Source organism: Danio rerio, chromosome 16 (genome assembly GCF_049306965.1).
Source record: "Danio rerio strain Tuebingen ecotype United States chromosome 16, GRCz12tu, whole genome shotgun sequence".
Classification (NCBI taxonomy): domain Eukaryota; kingdom Metazoa; phylum Chordata; class Actinopteri; order Cypriniformes; family Danionidae; genus Danio; species Danio rerio.
The window spans coordinates 9,957,117-9,974,148 of NC_133191.1; the positions used below are offsets into that span (position 1 = coordinate 9,957,117).

General features: G+C 41.3%; 8 non-coding genes across 8 annotated transcripts; all 8 read left to right on the forward strand.

Moving 5' to 3' along the window:
- Nucleotides 1-642: 642 nt before the first annotated feature.
- trnaw-cca (transfer RNA tryptophan (anticodon CCA)) lies at nucleotides 643-714 on the forward strand. Its single transcript has one exon. It is a non-coding gene; the product is annotated as a tRNA-Trp (tRNA).
- A 359-nt stretch (nucleotides 715-1,073) lies between these two features.
- Nucleotides 1,074-1,145, forward strand: trnaw-cca (transfer RNA tryptophan (anticodon CCA)). Its single transcript has one exon. It is a non-coding gene; the product is annotated as a tRNA-Trp (tRNA).
- Nucleotides 1,146-3,860: 2,715 nt separating this feature from the next.
- On the forward strand, nucleotides 3,861-3,932 carry trnaw-cca (transfer RNA tryptophan (anticodon CCA)). The gene has a single exon. It is a non-coding gene; the product is annotated as a tRNA-Trp (tRNA).
- A 359-nt stretch (nucleotides 3,933-4,291) lies between these two features.
- trnaw-cca (transfer RNA tryptophan (anticodon CCA)) lies at nucleotides 4,292-4,363 on the forward strand. The gene has a single exon. It is a non-coding gene; the product is annotated as a tRNA-Trp (tRNA).
- A 1,096-nt stretch (nucleotides 4,364-5,459) lies between these two features.
- Nucleotides 5,460-5,531, forward strand: trnaw-cca (transfer RNA tryptophan (anticodon CCA)). The gene has a single exon. It is a non-coding gene; the product is annotated as a tRNA-Trp (tRNA).
- A 359-nt stretch (nucleotides 5,532-5,890) lies between these two features.
- On the forward strand, nucleotides 5,891-5,962 carry trnaw-cca (transfer RNA tryptophan (anticodon CCA)). The gene has a single exon. It is a non-coding gene; the product is annotated as a tRNA-Trp (tRNA).
- Nucleotides 5,963-8,675: 2,713 nt separating this feature from the next.
- trnaw-cca (transfer RNA tryptophan (anticodon CCA)) lies at nucleotides 8,676-8,747 on the forward strand. The gene has a single exon. It is a non-coding gene; the product is annotated as a tRNA-Trp (tRNA).
- A 359-nt stretch (nucleotides 8,748-9,106) lies between these two features.
- trnaw-cca (transfer RNA tryptophan (anticodon CCA)) lies at nucleotides 9,107-9,178 on the forward strand. The gene has a single exon. It is a non-coding gene; the product is annotated as a tRNA-Trp (tRNA).
- Nucleotides 9,179-17,032: the final 7,854 nt, after the last annotated feature.

The following is a 17,032-nucleotide window of genomic DNA, read 5'->3' on the forward strand; positions in this document are numbered from 1 at the left end:
TAGCAATCGTTTGTAAAGTTGAGGAAGCCACCTTTTAGGCGTGCTGCAATTAGCTACTTTCAAGTAGAACTCCTAGCCTTGAACTCAGATCATGCTCAAGCCAAGCCAGGCTGTGGAGCACTTTGGAAAGCATGTTTCAGCGCAAAGACAGTGCCTCTAAGTCCAGATCAGAGGCTTGCCAATTCAAATTGCCTTGCGGACACAAGCATTGAGCTAACCAATTGTTTGTAAACATGTGCAAGGCACATCTTGGAGTGCTTGCTTTCAGCCATTTTTAAGTCAAATTCCCAGCCCTGTGCTTACCATACGCTCGAGTCTTGCTTGTCGATGGGGAGGGTGGACAGGAGCTCGTGGGACAAAACAATTAGCGCGTCTGACTCCAGATCCGAAGGTCGCACGTTCAAATCAGGTGCCAAAGGTTGAGTTTAGCAGCGGTTTGTAAAAACGTGGAAGGTACCTTTCAGGTGTGCTTCAATTCAGCCACCTTCAAGTCAAACTGCAAGCCTTGAGTTCCGTTTATGCTTGTGTCTAGCTTGCCGTTGAGGACTGTGATAAGGAGCTTATGGTGCAGCGGTAGTCGATTTCCCAGCTTTGTGCTCAGTTTATGCTTGTGTCTGGCTTATCGAAGACTCGTCCCCACAGGACCTCGTGGCGCAACGGTAGCGCGTCTGACTCCAGATCAGAAGGTTGCGTGTTCAAATCACGTCGGGGTCACAGGTGTTAAGCTTGGCTTTATGCGTAAAGAAGTGGAAGGCAACATCTAGGAGTGCTTACGTTCAGCAACATCTAAGTCAGATTCCAAACCTTGTGCTTACTTTACGCTTGTGTCTGATTTGCCGATGAGGACAGTGGACAGGACCTCATGGGACACAAAAGTAACGTGTCTGACTCCACATCTGAACGTTGCGTGTTTACGTCACCCCAGGGTCACAAGGATTGACTTTAGCAATTGTTTGCAAAGTTGTGGGAGGCACCTTGTAGCTGTGCTCACATCCAGACACTTTTAGGTCAAATTCCACGCCTTGAGCTCAGTTTATGCTCATCTTTTGCTTGTCGACAGATGCAGCAGGCAGGGACCTGTGGCGCAACGGTAGCGCGTCTGACTCCAGATCAGAAGGTTGCGTGTTCAAATCACGTCAGGTTCAAAGCTGTAAGGCTTGACTTTCTTTAAGGTAGTGGAAGGCACCTTTTAGGAGTGCTTGAATAGGGCACCTCTTAAGAGTGCGTACATTGAGTTAATTCAAATTACTAGCCTTGAGCTCAGGTCATACTCGTGCACAGCTTGGTTTTAAAGACTTTGGATAAGACCCTGAGCCGCAGAGGTAGTCTGTCTGACTCTAGATCAGAAGCGTGTGCGTTTTGATCATGACGGGGCGTTAGGCTTAGCATTTTATTTTAAGTAGAGTAAGAAACCTTCCAGGAGTGCCTACATTCAGCCACTTTTAAGTCAAATTCCCAGCCCTGTGCCCACCACTTGCTTGAGCCTGGCTTGTCGATGAGGACTGTGGACAGGACCTTGTGGGACAAAAATGTGGTGCGTCTGACTCCAGGTAGCAAATTGCAAGCCTTGACCCAGAGTGTATAAGTGTGTATATCTATAGAATAAATTGAGTGTGCAAATATATGGAGGATATCATGTGTGTATTTGTATAGATATGTCATGTGTTTGTATATGTATCGATTGTATCATGTGTTTGTATATAGATGGAATGTATCATGTGTGTATATGTATTGTGTGTGTTTCTGTAGGGTGTTATATCTTTTGACTCCACATCTGAACGTTGCGTGTTTACGTCACCCCAGGGTCACAAGGATTGACTTTAGCAATTGTTTGCAAAGTTGTGGGAGGCACCTTTTAGCTGTGCTTACATTCAGACACTTTTAGGTCAAATTGCAAGCCTTGACCCAGAGTGTATAAGTGTGTATATCTGTGGAATAAATTGAGTGTGCATATGTATGGAGGATATCATGTGTGTATTTGTATAGATATGTCATGTGTTTGTATATGTATCGATTGTATCATGTGTTTGTATATAGATGGAATGTATCATGTGTGTATATGTATTGTGTGTGTTTCTGTAGGGTGTTATATCTTTTGACTCCACATCTGAACGTTGCGTGTTTACGTCACCCCAGGGTCACAAGGATTGACTTTAGCAATTGTTTGCAAAGTTGTGGGAGGCACCTTTTAGCTGTGCTTACATTCAGACACTTTTAGGTCAAATTGCAAGCCTTGACCCAGAGTGTATAAGTGTGTATATCTGTGGAATAAATTGAGTGTGCATATGTATGGAGGATATCATGTGTGTATTTGTATAGATATGTCATGTGTTTGTATATGTATCGATTGTATCATGTGTTTGTATATAGATGGAATGTATCATGTGTGTATGTGTATTGTGTGTGTTTCTGTATGGTGTTATATCTGTTTGTTGTAAGGGTTCCTCAGTGGATCAGTGGTTAATCACTCACCTTTCACCCCGGAGACCCGGGTTCTATCCCAGAGTGTATCAAGTGTGTATATGTATATAGAATGTATTGTGTATGTATAGATAGGTCATGTGTTTATACATGTATGGAATGTATCGTGTGTTTGTATGGAATGGATCATGTTTGTATATGTATAGAATTCTTCGTGTGTGTATATGTATCTATTTGTATAGAATGTTTCTTGTGTGTGTACTTGTATAGAATGGATCATTTGTGTAGAATGTTTCATGTGTGTACTTGTATAGAATGTATCATAAGTAGTATGTGTGGTTCAAAGCTGTAAGGCTTGACTTTCTTTAAGGTAGTGGAAGGCACCTTTTAGGAGTGCTTAAATAGGGCACCTCTTAAGAGTGCGTACATTGAGCCAATTCAAATTACTAGTCTTGAGCTCAGGTCATCCTCGTGCACAGCTTGGTTTTAAAGACTTTGGAATGGACCCTGAGCCGCAGAGGTAGGCTGTCTGACTCTAGATCAGAAGCGTGTGCGTTTTGATCATGACGGTGCGTTAGGCTTAGCATTTTATTTTAAATAGAGTAAGAAACCTTCCAGGAGTGCCTACATTCAGCCACTTTTAAGTCAAATTCCCAGCCCTGTGCCCACCACTTGCTTGAGCCTGGCTTGTCGATGAGGACTGTGGACAGGACCTTGTGGGACAAAAATGTGGTGCGTCTGACTCCAGGTCTGAAGATCGCATGCACAAGTCACGTGGAGGTCACGTTGATTGAGTTTAGCAATCGTTTGTAAAGTTGAGGAAGCCACCTTTTAGGCGTGCTGCAATTAGCTACTTTCAAGTAGAACTCCTAGCCTTGAACTCAGATCATGCTCAAGCCAAGCCAGGCTGTGGAGCACTTTGGAAAGCATGTTTCAGCGCAAAGACAGTGCCTCTAAGTCCAGATCAGAGGCTTGCCAATTCAAATTGCCTTGCGGACACAAGCATTGAGCTAACCAATTGTTTGTAAACATGTGCAAGGCAAATCTTGGAGTGCTTGCTTTCAGCCATTTTTAAGTCAAATTCCCAGCCCTGTGCTTACCATACGCTCGAGTCTTGCTTGTCGATGGGGAGGGTGGACAGGAGCTCGTGGGACAAAACAATTAGCACGTCTGTCTCCAGATCCGAAGGTCGCACGTTCAAATCAGGTGCCAAAGGTTGAGTTTAGCAGTGGTTTGTAAAAACGTGGAAGGTACCTTCCAGGTGTGCTTCAATTCAGCCACCTTCAAGTCAAACTGCAAGCCTTGAGTTCCGTTTATGCTTGTGTCTAGCTTGCCGTTGAGGACTGTGATAAGGAGCTTATGGTGCAGCGGTAGTCGATTTCCCAGCTTTGTGCTCAGTTTATGCTTGTGTCTGGCTTATCGAAGACTCGTCCCCACAGGACCTCGTGGCGCAACGGTAGCGCGTCTGACTCCAGATCAGAAGGTTGCGTGTTCAAATCACGTCGGGGTCACAGGTGTTAAGCTTGGCTTTATGCGTAAAGAAGTGGAAGGCAACATCTAGGAGTGCTTACGTTCAGCAACATCTAAGTCAGATTCCAAACCTTGTGCTTACTTTACGCTTGTGTCTGATTTGCCGATGAGGACAGTGGACAGGACCTCATGGGACACAAAAGTAACGTGTCTGACTCCACATCTGAACGTTGCGTGTTTACGTCACCCCAGGGTCACAAGGATTGACTTTAGCAATTGTTTGCAAAGTTGTGGGAGGCACCTTGTAGCTGTGCTCACATCCAGACACTTTTAGGTCAAATTCCACGCCTTGAGCTCAGTTTATGCTCATCTTTTGCTTGTCGACAGATGCAGCAGGCAGGGACCTGTGGCGCAACGGTAGCGCGTCTGACTCCAGATCAGAAGGTTGCGTGTTCAAATCACGTCAGGTTCAAAGCTGTAAGGCTTGACTTTCTTTAAGGTAGTGGAAGGCACCTTTTAGGAGTGCTTGAATAGGGCACCTCTTAAGAGTGCGTACATTGAGTTAATTCAAATTACTAGCCTTGAGCTCAGGTCATACTCGTGCACAGCTTGGTTTTAAAGACTTTGGATAAGACCCTGAGCCGCAGAGGTAGTCTGTCTGACTCTAGATCAGAAGCGTGTGCGTTTTGATCATGACGGGGCGTTAGGCTTAGCATTTTATTTTAAGTAGAGTAAGAAACCTTCCAGGAGTGCCTACATTCAGCCACTTTTAAGTCAAATTCCAAGCCCTGTGCCCACCACTTGCTTGAGCCTGGCTTGTCGATGAGGACTGTGGACAGGACCTTGTGGGACAAAAATGTGGTGCGTCTGACTCCAGGTCTGAAGATCGCATGCACAAGTCACGTGGAGGTCACGTTGATTGAGTATAGCAATCGTTTGTAAAGTTGAGGAAGCCACCTTTTAGGCGTGCTGCAATTAGCTACTTTCAAGTAGAACTCCTAGCCTTGAACTCAGATCATGCTCAAGCCAAGCCAGGCTGTGGAGCACTTTGGAAAGCATGTTTCAGCGCAAAGACAGTGCCTCTAAGTCCAGATCAGAGGCTTGCCAATTCAAATTGCCTTGCGGACACAAGCATTGAGCTAACCAATTGTTTGTAAACATGTGCAAGGCACATCTTGGAGTGCTTGCTTTCAGCCATTTTTAAGTCAAATTCCCAGCCCTGTGCTTACCATACGCTCGAGTCTTGCTTGTCGATGGGGAGGGTGGACAGGAGCTCGTGGGACAAAACAATTAGCGCGTCTGACTCCAGATCCGAAGGTCGCACGTTCAAATCAGGTGCCAAAGGTTGAGTTTAGCAGCGGTTTGTAAAAACGTGGAAGGTACCTTTCAGGTGTGCTTCAATTCAGCCACCTTCAAGTCAAACTGCAAGCCTTGAGTTCCGTTTATGCTTGTGTCTAGCTTGCCGTTGAGGACTGTGATAAGGAGCTTATGGTGCAGCGGTAGTCGATTTCCCAGCTTTGTGCTCAGTTTATGCTTGTGTCTGGCTTATCGAAGACTCGTCCCCACAGGACCTCGTGGCGCAACGGTAGCGCGTCTGACTCCAGATCAGAAGGTTGCGTGTTCAAATCACGTCGGGGTCACAGGTGTTAAGCTTGGCTTTATGCGTAAAGAAGTGGAAGGCAACATCTAGGAGTGCTTACGTTCAGCAACATCTAAGTCAGATTCCAAACCTTGTGCTTACTTTACGCTTGTGTCTGATTTGCCGATGAGGACAGTGGACAGGACCTCATGGGACACAAAAGTAACGTGTCTGACTCCACATCTGAACGTTGCGTGTTTACGTCACCCCAGGGTCACAAGGATTGACTTTAGCAATTGTTTGCAAAGTTGTGGGAGGCACCTTGTAGCTGTGCTCACATCCAGACACTTTTAGGTCAAATTCCACGCCTTGAGCTCAGTTTATGCTCATCTTTTGCTTGTCGACAGATGCAGCAGGCAGGGACCTGTGGCGCAACGGTAGCGCGTCTGACTCCAGATCAGAAGGTTGCGTGTTCAAATCACGTCAGGTTCAAAGCTGTAAGGCTTGACTTTCTTTAAGGTAGTGGAAGGCACCTTTTAGGAGTGCTTGAATAGGGCACCTCTTAAGAGTGCGTACATTGAGTTAATTCAAATTACTAGCCTTGAGCTCAGGTCATACTCGTGCACAGCTTGGTTTTAAAGACTTTGGATAAGACCCTGAGCCGCAGAGGTAGTCTGTCTGACTCTAGATCAGAAGCGTGTGCGTTTTGATCATGACGGGGCGTTAGGCTTAGCATTTTATTTTAAGTAGAGTAAGAAACCTTCCAGGAGTGCCTACATTCAGCCACTTTTAAGTCAAATTCCCAGCCCTGTGCCCACCACTTGCTTGAGCCTGGCTTGTCGATGAGGACTGTGGACAGGACCTTGTGGGACAAAAATGTGGTGCGTCTGACTCCAGGTAGCAAATTGCAAGCCTTGACCCAGAGTGTATAAGTGTGTATATCTATAGAATAAATTGAGTGTGCAAATATATGGAGGATATCATGTGTGTATTTGTATAGATATGTCATGTGTTTGTATATGTATCGATTGTATCATGTGTTTGTATATAGATGGAATGTATCATGTGTGTATATGTATTGTGTGTGTTTCTGTAGGGTGTTATATCTTTTGACTCCACATCTGAACGTTGCGTGTTTACGTCACCCCAGGGTCACAAGGATTGACTTTAGCAATTGTTTGCAAAGTTGTGGGAGGCACCTTTTAGCTGTGCTTACATTCAGACACTTTTAGGTCAAATTGCAAGCCTTGACCCAGAGTGTATAAGTGTGTATATCTGTGGAATAAATTGAGTGTGCATATGTATGGAGGATATCATGTGTGTATTTGTATAGATATGTCATGTGTTTGTATATGTATCGATTGTATCATGTGTTTGTATATAGATGGAATGTATCATGTGTGTATATGTATTGTGTGTGTTTCTGTAGGGTGTTATATCTTTTGACTCCACATCTGAACGTTGCGTGTTTACGTCACCCCAGGGTCACAAGGATTGACTTTAGCAATTGTTTGCAAAGTTGTGGGAGGCACCTTTTAGCTGTGCTTACATTCAGACACTTTTAGGTCAAATTGCAAGCCTTGACCCAGAGTGTATAAGTGTGTATATCTGTGGAATAAATTGAGTGTGCATATGTATGGAGGATATCATGTGTGTATTTGTATAGATATGTCATGTGTTTGTATATGTATCGATTGTATCATGTGTTTGTATATAGATGGAATGTATCATGTGTGTATGTGTATTGTGTGTGTTTCTGTATGGTGTTATATCTGTTTGTTGTAAGGGTTCCTCAGTGGATCAGTGGTTAATCACTCACCTTTCACCCCGGAGACCCGGGTTCTATCCCAGAGTGTATCAAGTGTGTATATGTATATAGAATGTATTGTGTATGTATAGATAGGTCATGTGTTTATACATGTATGGAATGTATCGTGTGTTTGTATGGAATGGATCATGTTTGTATATGTATAGAATTCTTCGTGTGTGTATATGTATCTATTTGTATAGAATGTTTCTTGTGTGTACTTGTATAGAATGGATCATTTGTGTAGAATGTTTCATGTGTGTACTTGTATAGAATGTATCATAAGTAGTATGTGTGGTTCAAAGCTGTAAGGCTTGACTTTCTTTAAGGTAGTGGAAGGCACCTTTTAGGAGTGCTTAAATAGGGCACCTCTTAAGAGTGCGTACATTGAGCCAATTCAAATTACTAGTCTTGAGCTCAGGTCATCCTCGTGCACAGCTTGGTTTTAAAGACTTTGGAATGGACCCTGAGCCGCAGAGGTAGGCTGTCTGACTCTAGATCAGAAGCGTGTGCGTTTTGATCATGACGGTGCGTTAGGCTTAGCATTTTATTTTAAATAGAGTAAGAAACCTTCCAGGAGTGCCTACATTCAGCCACTTTTAAGTCAAATTCCCAGCCCTGTGCCCACCACTTGCTTGAGCCTGGCTTGTCGATGAGGACTGTGGACAGGACCTTGTGGGACAAAAATGTGGTGCGTCTGACTCCAGGTCTGAAGATCGCATGCACAAGTCACGTGGAGGTCACGTTGATTGAGTTTAGCAATCGTTTGTAAAGTTGAGGAAGCCACCTTTTAGGCGTGCTGCAATTAGCTACTTTCAAGTAGAACTCCTAGCCTTGAACTCAGATCATGCTCAAGCCAAGCCAGGCTGTGGAGCACTTTGGAAAGCATGTTTCAGCGCAAAGACAGTGCCTCTAAGTCCAGATCAGAGGCTTGCCAATTCAAATTGCCTTGCGGACACAAGCATTGAGCTAACCAATTGTTTGTAAACATGTGCAAGGCAAATCTTGGAGTGCTTGCTTTCAGCCATTTTTAAGTCAAATTCCCAGCCCTGTGCTTACCATACGCTCGAGTCTTGCTTGTCGATGGGGAGGGTGGACAGGAGCTCGTGGGACAAAACAATTAGCACGTCTGTCTCCAGATCCGAAGGTCGCACGTTCAAATCAGGTGCCAAAGGTTGAGTTTAGCAGTGGTTTGTAAAAACGTGGAAGGTACCTTCCAGGTGTGCTTCAATTCAGCCACCTTCAAGTCAAACTGCAAGCCTTGAGTTCCGTTTATGCTTGTGTCTAGCTTGCCGTTGAGGACTGTGATAAGGAGCTTATGGTGCAGCCGTAGTCGATTTCCCAGCTTTGTGCTCAGTTTATGCTTGTGTCTGGCTTATCGATGACCTGTCCCCACAGGACCTCGTGGCGCAACGGTAGCGCGTCTGACTCCAGATCAGAAGGTTGTGTGTTCAAATCACGTCGGGGTCACAGGTGTTAAGTTTGGCTTTATGCGTAAAGTAGTGTAAGGCAACATCTAGGAGTGCTTACGTTCAGCAACATCTAAGTCAGATTCCAAACCTTGTGCTTACTTTATGCTTGTGTCTGATTTGCCGATGAGGACAGTGGACAGGACCTCATGGGACACAAAAGTAACGTGTCTGACTCCACATCTGAACGTTGCGTGTTTACGTCACCCCAGGGTCACAAGGATTGACTTTAGCAATTGTTTGCAAAGTTGTGGGAGGCACCTTGTAGCTGTGCTCACATCCAGACACTTTTAGGTCAAATTCCACGCCTTGAGCTCAGTTTATGCTCGTGTCTTGCTTGTCGACAGCTGCAGCAGGCAGGGACCTGTGGCGCAACGGTAGCGCGTCTGACTCCAGATCAGAAGGTTGCGTGTTCAAATCACGTCAGGTTCAAAGCTGTAAGGCTTGGCTTTCTTTAAGGTAGTGGAAGGCACCTTTTAGGAGTGCTTGAATAGGGCACCTCTTAAGAGTGCGTACATTGAGCCAATTCAAATTACTAGCCTTGAGCTCAGGTCATACTCGTGCACAGCTTGGTTTTAAAGACTTTGGATAAGACCCTGAGCCGCAGAGGTAGTCTGTCTCACTCTAGATCAGAAGCGTGTGCGTTTTGATCATGACGGGGCGTTAGGCTTAGCATTTTATTTTAAGTAGAGTAAGAAACCTTCCAGCAGTGCCTACATTCAGCCACTTTTAAGTCAAATTCCCAGCCCTGTGCCCACCACTGGCTTGAGCCTGGCTTGTCGATGAGGACTGTGGACAGGACCTTGTGAGACAAAAATGTGGTGCGTCTGACTCCAGGTAGCAAATTGCAAGCCTTGACCCAGAGTGTATAAGTGTGTATATCTATAGAATAAATTGAGTGTGCAAATATATGGAGGATATCATGTGTGTATTTGTATAGATATGTCATGTGTTTGTATATGTATCGATTGTATCATGTGTTTGTATATAGATGGAATGTATCATGTGTGTATATGTATTGTGTGTGTTTCTGTATGGTGTTATATCTTTTGACTCCACATCTGAACGTTGCGTGTTTACGTCACCCCAGGGTCACAAGGATTGACTTTAGCAATTGTTTGCAAAGTTGTGGGAGGCACCTTTTAGCTGTGCTCACATTCAGACACTTTTAGATCAAATTCCAAGCCTTGACCCAGAGTGTATAAGTGTGTATATCTATGGAATAAATTGAGTGTGCATATGTATGGAGGATATCATGTGTGTATTTGTATAGATATGTCATGTGTTTGTATATGTATCGATTGTATCATGTGTTTGTATATAGATGGAATGTATCATGTGTGTATATGTATTGTGTGTGTTTCTGTATGGTGTTATATCTTTTTGTTGTAAGGGTTCCTCAGTGGATCAGTGGTTAATCACTCACCTTTCACCCAGGAGACCCGGGTTCCATCCCAGAGTGTATCAAGTGTGTATATGTATATAGAATGTATTGTGTCTGTATAGATAGGTCATGTGTTTATACATGTATGGAATGTATTGTGTGTTTGTATGGAATGGATCATGTTTGTATATGTATAGAATTCTTTGCGTGTGTGTATCATGTATCTATTTGTATAGAATGTTTCATGTGTGTACTTGTATAGAATGGATCATTTGTGTAGAATGTTTCATGTGTGTACTTGTATAAAATGCATCATGTCTGTGTTTGTGTAGAATGTTTCATGTGTGTACTTGTATAGAATGTATCATAAGTAGTATGTGTGGTTCAAAGCTGTAAGGCTTGACTATCTTTAAGGTAGTGGAAGGCACCTTTTAGGAGTGCTTGAATAGGGCACCTCTTAAGAGTGCGTACATTGAGCCAATTCAAATTACTAGTCTTGAGCTCAGGTCATCCTCGTGCACAGCTTGGTTTTAAAGATTTTGGAATGGACCCTGAGCCGCAGAGGTAGTCTGTCTGAATCTAGATCAGAAGCGTGTGCGTTTAAATCATGACGGGGTGTTAGGCTTAGCATTTTATTTTAAGTAGAGTAAGAAACCTTCCAGGAGTGCCTACATTCAGCCACTTTTAAGTCAAATTCCAAGCCCTGTGCCCACCACTTGCTTGAGCCTGGCTTGTCGATGAGGACTGTGGACAGGACCTTGTGGGACAAAAATGTGGTGCGTCTGACTCCAGGTCTGAAGATCGCATGCACAAGTCACGTGGAGGTCACGTTGATTGAGTTTAGCAATCGTTTGTAAAGTTGAGGAAGCCACCTTTTAGGCGTGCTGCAATTAGCTACTTTCAAGTAGAACTCCTAGCCTTGAACTCAGATCATGCTCAAGCCAAGCCAGGCTGTGGAGCACTTTGGAAAGCATGTTTCAGCGCAAAGACTGTGTGTCGTGGGGTCCATTCTTCTCATGTGGATTACTCAGTTTGCTGGATTTGGTTTTTGATGATTTGACATGATTCATGATTGTTTCGGTCTTCAAAACTGATCCTAGAAGTGTTGTTATAGCAACAGTTCTGGTAGATCAACCCTGGTCTGGAGCAGGCTTATTTCATATAAACAGAATTAGATCAGGTCAGTTCTAGCAAAGCTAATACTGAAAGTATGTGCCAAATGCTGATATTTTTTACAGTAGTAGTAATACACACCTGGGAAAATAGTAAATATTATTAACTATATATATATATATATATATATATATATATATATATATATATATATATATATATATGTGTGTGTGTGTGTGTGTGTGTGTGTGTGTGTGTGTGTGTGTGTGTGTGTGTGTGTAAAAATATATATATTATTAAAACTTATGCAATCTGCACCCCCGGAATTAAAGTACAAAGACTGAAACTTTTTAGATCGCTTTAGTATAAATTGTGCCAAATTGTGTATGATAATAGCCATGAACAATATGTGACTTTTTTAAAAGCAATTATACATTTATAAAGTCATAAAGATGTTTTGACAGTTAATATGACAGTGATTTGATACTTTAAAAAAGTTGCAGACGCCTTTACCAATATTAAAATGCTTTTGTAAACATCCATTTATTCTTTACACCAATTAAAAAAACGGCTACTATAATACTACTATGGCTACTATAATAAGGAAAATCTGCTCTAACTGTAAAATTAAATAGGTTGCTCATGACACATGAAAGGGTAAAGCATGCAGCCCACAACAAGGTGTAAAGTTATTGCGTATCATATTTAACAAACCATTTACTGTGAATTTTATGTAATTTAGCTCACATGGATAATTGAATATTAATCAGATAATGTCATTACGCTGCTGTGCCGTCACGTCAGCCAATCGTTGCATTGCTGATCATTATTTCGTGAGTTGATAGATCTGTTCTTCACAACACACGCAGTGATCTCAGATCAGTTTATCCAGACATTTTAATCTGATTCACGAACTTGTTTGAAGAACCAAATTAGCCAGAGATCAAGATTATATATCAAGATTAACAGATTCAGGATGTGCCAAATCATCTTAGATCATTTAAGCGAGGTACGAAGAACTGACCTCTGGCTCATGACACAGAAGACAACACACAACAGATAATTCTATAAAACAATTTCTAAAAAATCTATAGAATTTAATTCTAATTAAATTAATATATTCATGCAAAAGATTTCCTAAATGATATTAGCTTATTACATTTAGAATTTATTTATTTATTCAGAATAGAATAATTATTGGACAATAATAATACTTTTATTTTTACTAAATATTTTATAAAAGTTTGTATTAAAAGAATATAGAATTTTTTTAGATTTATAAATAAATAGGGGGCTTGGTGGGGGCGTGGCTTGTGGGCATATGGGCGGGGCATACATTCTCACTCCAAGCTAAAGTCAAAAGTTGGCAGCCGTATAAAGTTAAAAAATCCTTAAAACTCCTTAAAGCAAGCAAATATATTTACATGTTTACATGTTTAAGTTAAGCCTGGTTTATACTTCTGCGTCAAGTGACCGGCGTAACCCACGCGCATGCAACACGTGTCGCTGTGCATTTAAGGCTGATTTATACTTATGTGTCAAACGCACTCGTATGCTATGGCGCTGACGCATAGCCCTTCGCCGTGGCCGTCGGTGTCGCTGACGTGCACCTCTCAAAAAATGTGACTACACATCGCAACGTCGCGTAGCACAAGCTCTGTGATTGGTCGGTTTGGTAGCGCTGACGAGTTTGGGCGGGACCGAGAGCCGCGCGAATGGTGCGAGCCTGATGGAGCAATTGTTTCCAAGTTTGGAGTCCTGCGAAGGAGCTCCGGATGGATAGTTTTGTTTTGTGTTTACCTCATAGTTAAAGTTGTGGCACGTCCGCTGGTTCCTGCCTCAAAATGAGCGAGTTTGAGCCACTTGTACATCCAAGAAGTGTTCAGGAAAAGCAAAACAGCAGCGAAGAAACTCGACACAGAGGAACATTTACACCTCACTGCCCACTAGCGTTTCGGGAGTGTTAATGCAGACCAACAGAGACAGCGCGCAGAAGTATAAATGCACAGCCACGCGCGTTGCATGCGCCGTGGGTCACACCGGTCACTTGACGCAGAAGTATAAACCAGTATAAACACACACACACACACACACACACACACTATAAACAATTTTGTTTACTCAATCTTTGGACTGTGGATAAAAAAAGGAGAACTCAGAGAAAACCCACAGGAAAAAGCAGCTTAGTACTGCAGTTAAATACAAAGGTGACCTCCTGTGCATGCTAGCCTTTCTGGAGACGTATAACATTAACAAGGTTTCACTGTTGGGCACAACACATACTGTACAGCTTTACTTGTTACAGTTGTCAGATTCCTACTGTTTAAATCACACCTATGCACACGTTAAGTTACATGAACAATCAGGGTATCTTCTGTCCATTTCATATCCGTTTTCAAACTAAAAAAAGGAAAACTAAGAAAACGACCGTTTTTCTATTTTTTTATTTGCTCACGAAAATACAGGATTTTTCTTTATTTTTTTATTTAGGGTAGGAAAACAAATAAAAAACTTTAACATTCAATATTGAAAATGTACACATGTAGGCGGTGCTAAAAAGCCAATTTTCTTCTGATTGGTCAACCAAATCTGAGCTTCTGCGTATCAGCACCCAGGCATTTAATTATTATCATTTATTTATATATATATATATATATATATATATATATATATATATATATATATATATATATATATATATAAACAAAGTTTACATATTCTATCATTTGATCAGTTAGCAGGCTTATATAAATTGTGTCTTTGACATACGTGCTGTATAGCTCGTAGCTTTTTGATTTAGTAGCTAATTCAAATGAATTCGTACAATCTAATTTGTACAATTTAGTACGATTTTCTCATCACTCAATGACGGTTGGAGTTAGGGGTGGGGTTGGGTGCCACGCCACCTTTTTAAAATCGTACATTTTCGTACCACTGAACTCGTACGAATTCATACGAATTAGCCACTAATCTGACCAAACGTAAAATACTTACGTTTTCTTGTGAGATCAGATAACAGACTGCGGTCACGCTGTCTGTGTTTCAAATGATAAATTATAAATAATGGAACGGTAATATAATGAAAAGTGAGCACAGTGGTACATCAGGACATGTAAAACAAGAATCTGGTGAGGTTGGCAGAAAACTATTTTATTTAATTTTTTTATGACTTTTCAAAATATGGTTGTATAAGAAGGCAGTATGTTGCTTGATTTAGTATGTTATTATTTTGTGATTTCAGTAAGCAAAATAAACATTTTTACAATAATTAATTATTATTATTATTATTTTAATTAATTTAGCAACATTCCACATGAAAAAAGGGAAAATATTTACAGAAAAACATAAATATATCAATAATACAGTCATAATTAAAGAGTAAACATTGAAATAGTAGGTTGTGAATATATAAACGAATTTGGATAGTTATGACAGCCAAGTAATGATTTTTAATTTCTATTAATTTTATTTTAAACTAAAACACAATTAAAGAAATAATAACAAAGAAATAATAACGTAGCCCACATGGCCATTTTCTTAGCTTTTTTTTTTGTTTTTGAAAACGGATATAAAATGGATGGAAGATACCCTGATTATGTACTTTGTAATATTTAATTTTCAATATTGAAATCAGACATAAAGAAACTTTGAATTATAAGTAAGAATATTTAAATTAAATAAAAAGCTATAGACTATTACCCTTGCTCTGAAGCATATGTTTATGCCAATTTACACGAAGGATGAGATTCTCGGACTGATTTAATGGTTATTGTTGGATCTTTGAAAAATTAACATTCGATTTAAACTTAAACTCTCCTCCTTTTCTTACCAGAATCTGAAACCATAATATTCATTTCCTGCTATTAAATGGGTTTGTGCTAATGTTAGCAGTTTCCTCATTGTTGTTAAAAATGTGACTAATATCTGTGCAATAGCCTAGCGGTTAGTGTCGACATATGGTGCAGAAGCATGTCAGGGTGTCCTGTGTTTGAATCTTGGCCATTTGCCTGCCCCCCCCTCTTTCTCTAACTTTGCTTTCTGTCCAAATACTGTCCTGTCTAACAAAGGCAAAAAGGCCAAAAATAAATCTTAAAAAAAAAAACCATGTGACTAAAAGATCAATGGTCTGGCAATAATGCATAGCGTGTTGTCTGTTGGATGCTCTGTGTCCACACCCTGAGATAAGTCTGCAGATGCATTTATGCAGTAATTTACTATTGTACTCTTCTGCATTTTCATAATTTGTTTATGGCGAAGCAGTGGCGCAATAGGTAGTGCTGTCACCTCCCAGCAAGAAGGTCGCTGGGTTGCTTCAAACCTTGGCTCAGTTGGTGTTTCTTTGTGGAGTTTGCATGTTCTCCCTGTGTTTGTGTGGGTTTCCTCCAGGTGCTCTGGTTTCCCCCCACAGTCCAAAGACATGCAGTACAGTTGAATTGGGTAGACTAAATTGTTTGTATGAATGAGTGTTTGGATGTTTCCCAGAGATGAGTTGCGGCTGGAAGGGCATCCTCTGCATAAAAACGTGCTGGATAAGTTGGTGGTTCATTCTGCTGTAGTGACCCCGAATCAATAAAGGGACTAAGCTGACAAGAAAATGAATGAATAATTTGTTTAGGCTAATGTAGCTGCAAATAGATTATATTTATTTAATTATTTAGAACAATTAAATTACATTAAATTGTGATTGAAAAAATAAACCTGGTTGGATAGCAAGTTCTAAGTTCTTTAACAAATGACATCTGATCGAACCACCGAAAAAGATTTTCTATTCTCAGCACAGTGGCGCAGTGGGTTGCACAATCGCCTTACAGCAAAAAGGGCCAGTTGGCATTTCTGCGTGGAGTTTGCATGTTCTCCCCGTGTTCTGTGGGTTTCCTGCAGGTGCTCCGGTTTCCCTCCACAAGTCCAAAGACATGTGGTATAGGTAAATTGGGTTAGCTAAATTGTCTGTATCCGCTTGTTACGTTATGACGTGTTTGTGACGTATGTAATACTGTTTCCGGGTCCAAGCCACCATTCATTTGAGTGGAGAAATCATTCGTTTATGATCACGTTTTATTCATATCACACATTAAAGTTAATTTTAAACAAAGTCATAGTGTACACAACAATCTCTGGACTTGCTGCATAACAAATACCAACATTTGAACAATTTATAAAACAATAAATCACTTTCTGGCCATTGGATATTAGGCATGGACATATATATTGCGATCTTGACTATTAAATCGCTTTGTAAACGCTTATAATAACCGTTTCATTCAGTTGAATAGAGCGCTTGGACCCGGAAGCTGCTCCGCGTGACGTCACACTTAACAAGCGGGTAGTGTATAAGTGTGTATGGGTGTTTCCCAGAGATGGGTTGCAGCTGGAAAGGCACTCTGTGTAAAACATATGCTGGATAAGTCGGTGGTTCATTCCGCTGTGGCACCCCCAGATTAATAAAGCGACTAAGCTGAAAAAAGAAAATAAATGAATATTCTCAAGTCACTACTTAAATGTCTCTAGTCTCTTTCCTTTATTTCAGGCGTTATTTATTTGTATGCCTCAATCTAAAAAAGAAAAATAGTTCTATTATAATTTTATAGACACATGCAACTGTGCAAATTTTCCTGCGCTGGCATGTCTGTAATAAATTATCACCATTAAGTATCAAGTGGTGCTCGCTGCAGAGCCATTTGAGGAGAGCTGAGCTCCAGCGAGGGGGAGCTTAAGCTTGAGCTCCACCTTTTTTGCACTTCTTCTACGAGTGATGTCACTGGGGGTAGGGTTAGGGGTGGGGTTGGTGT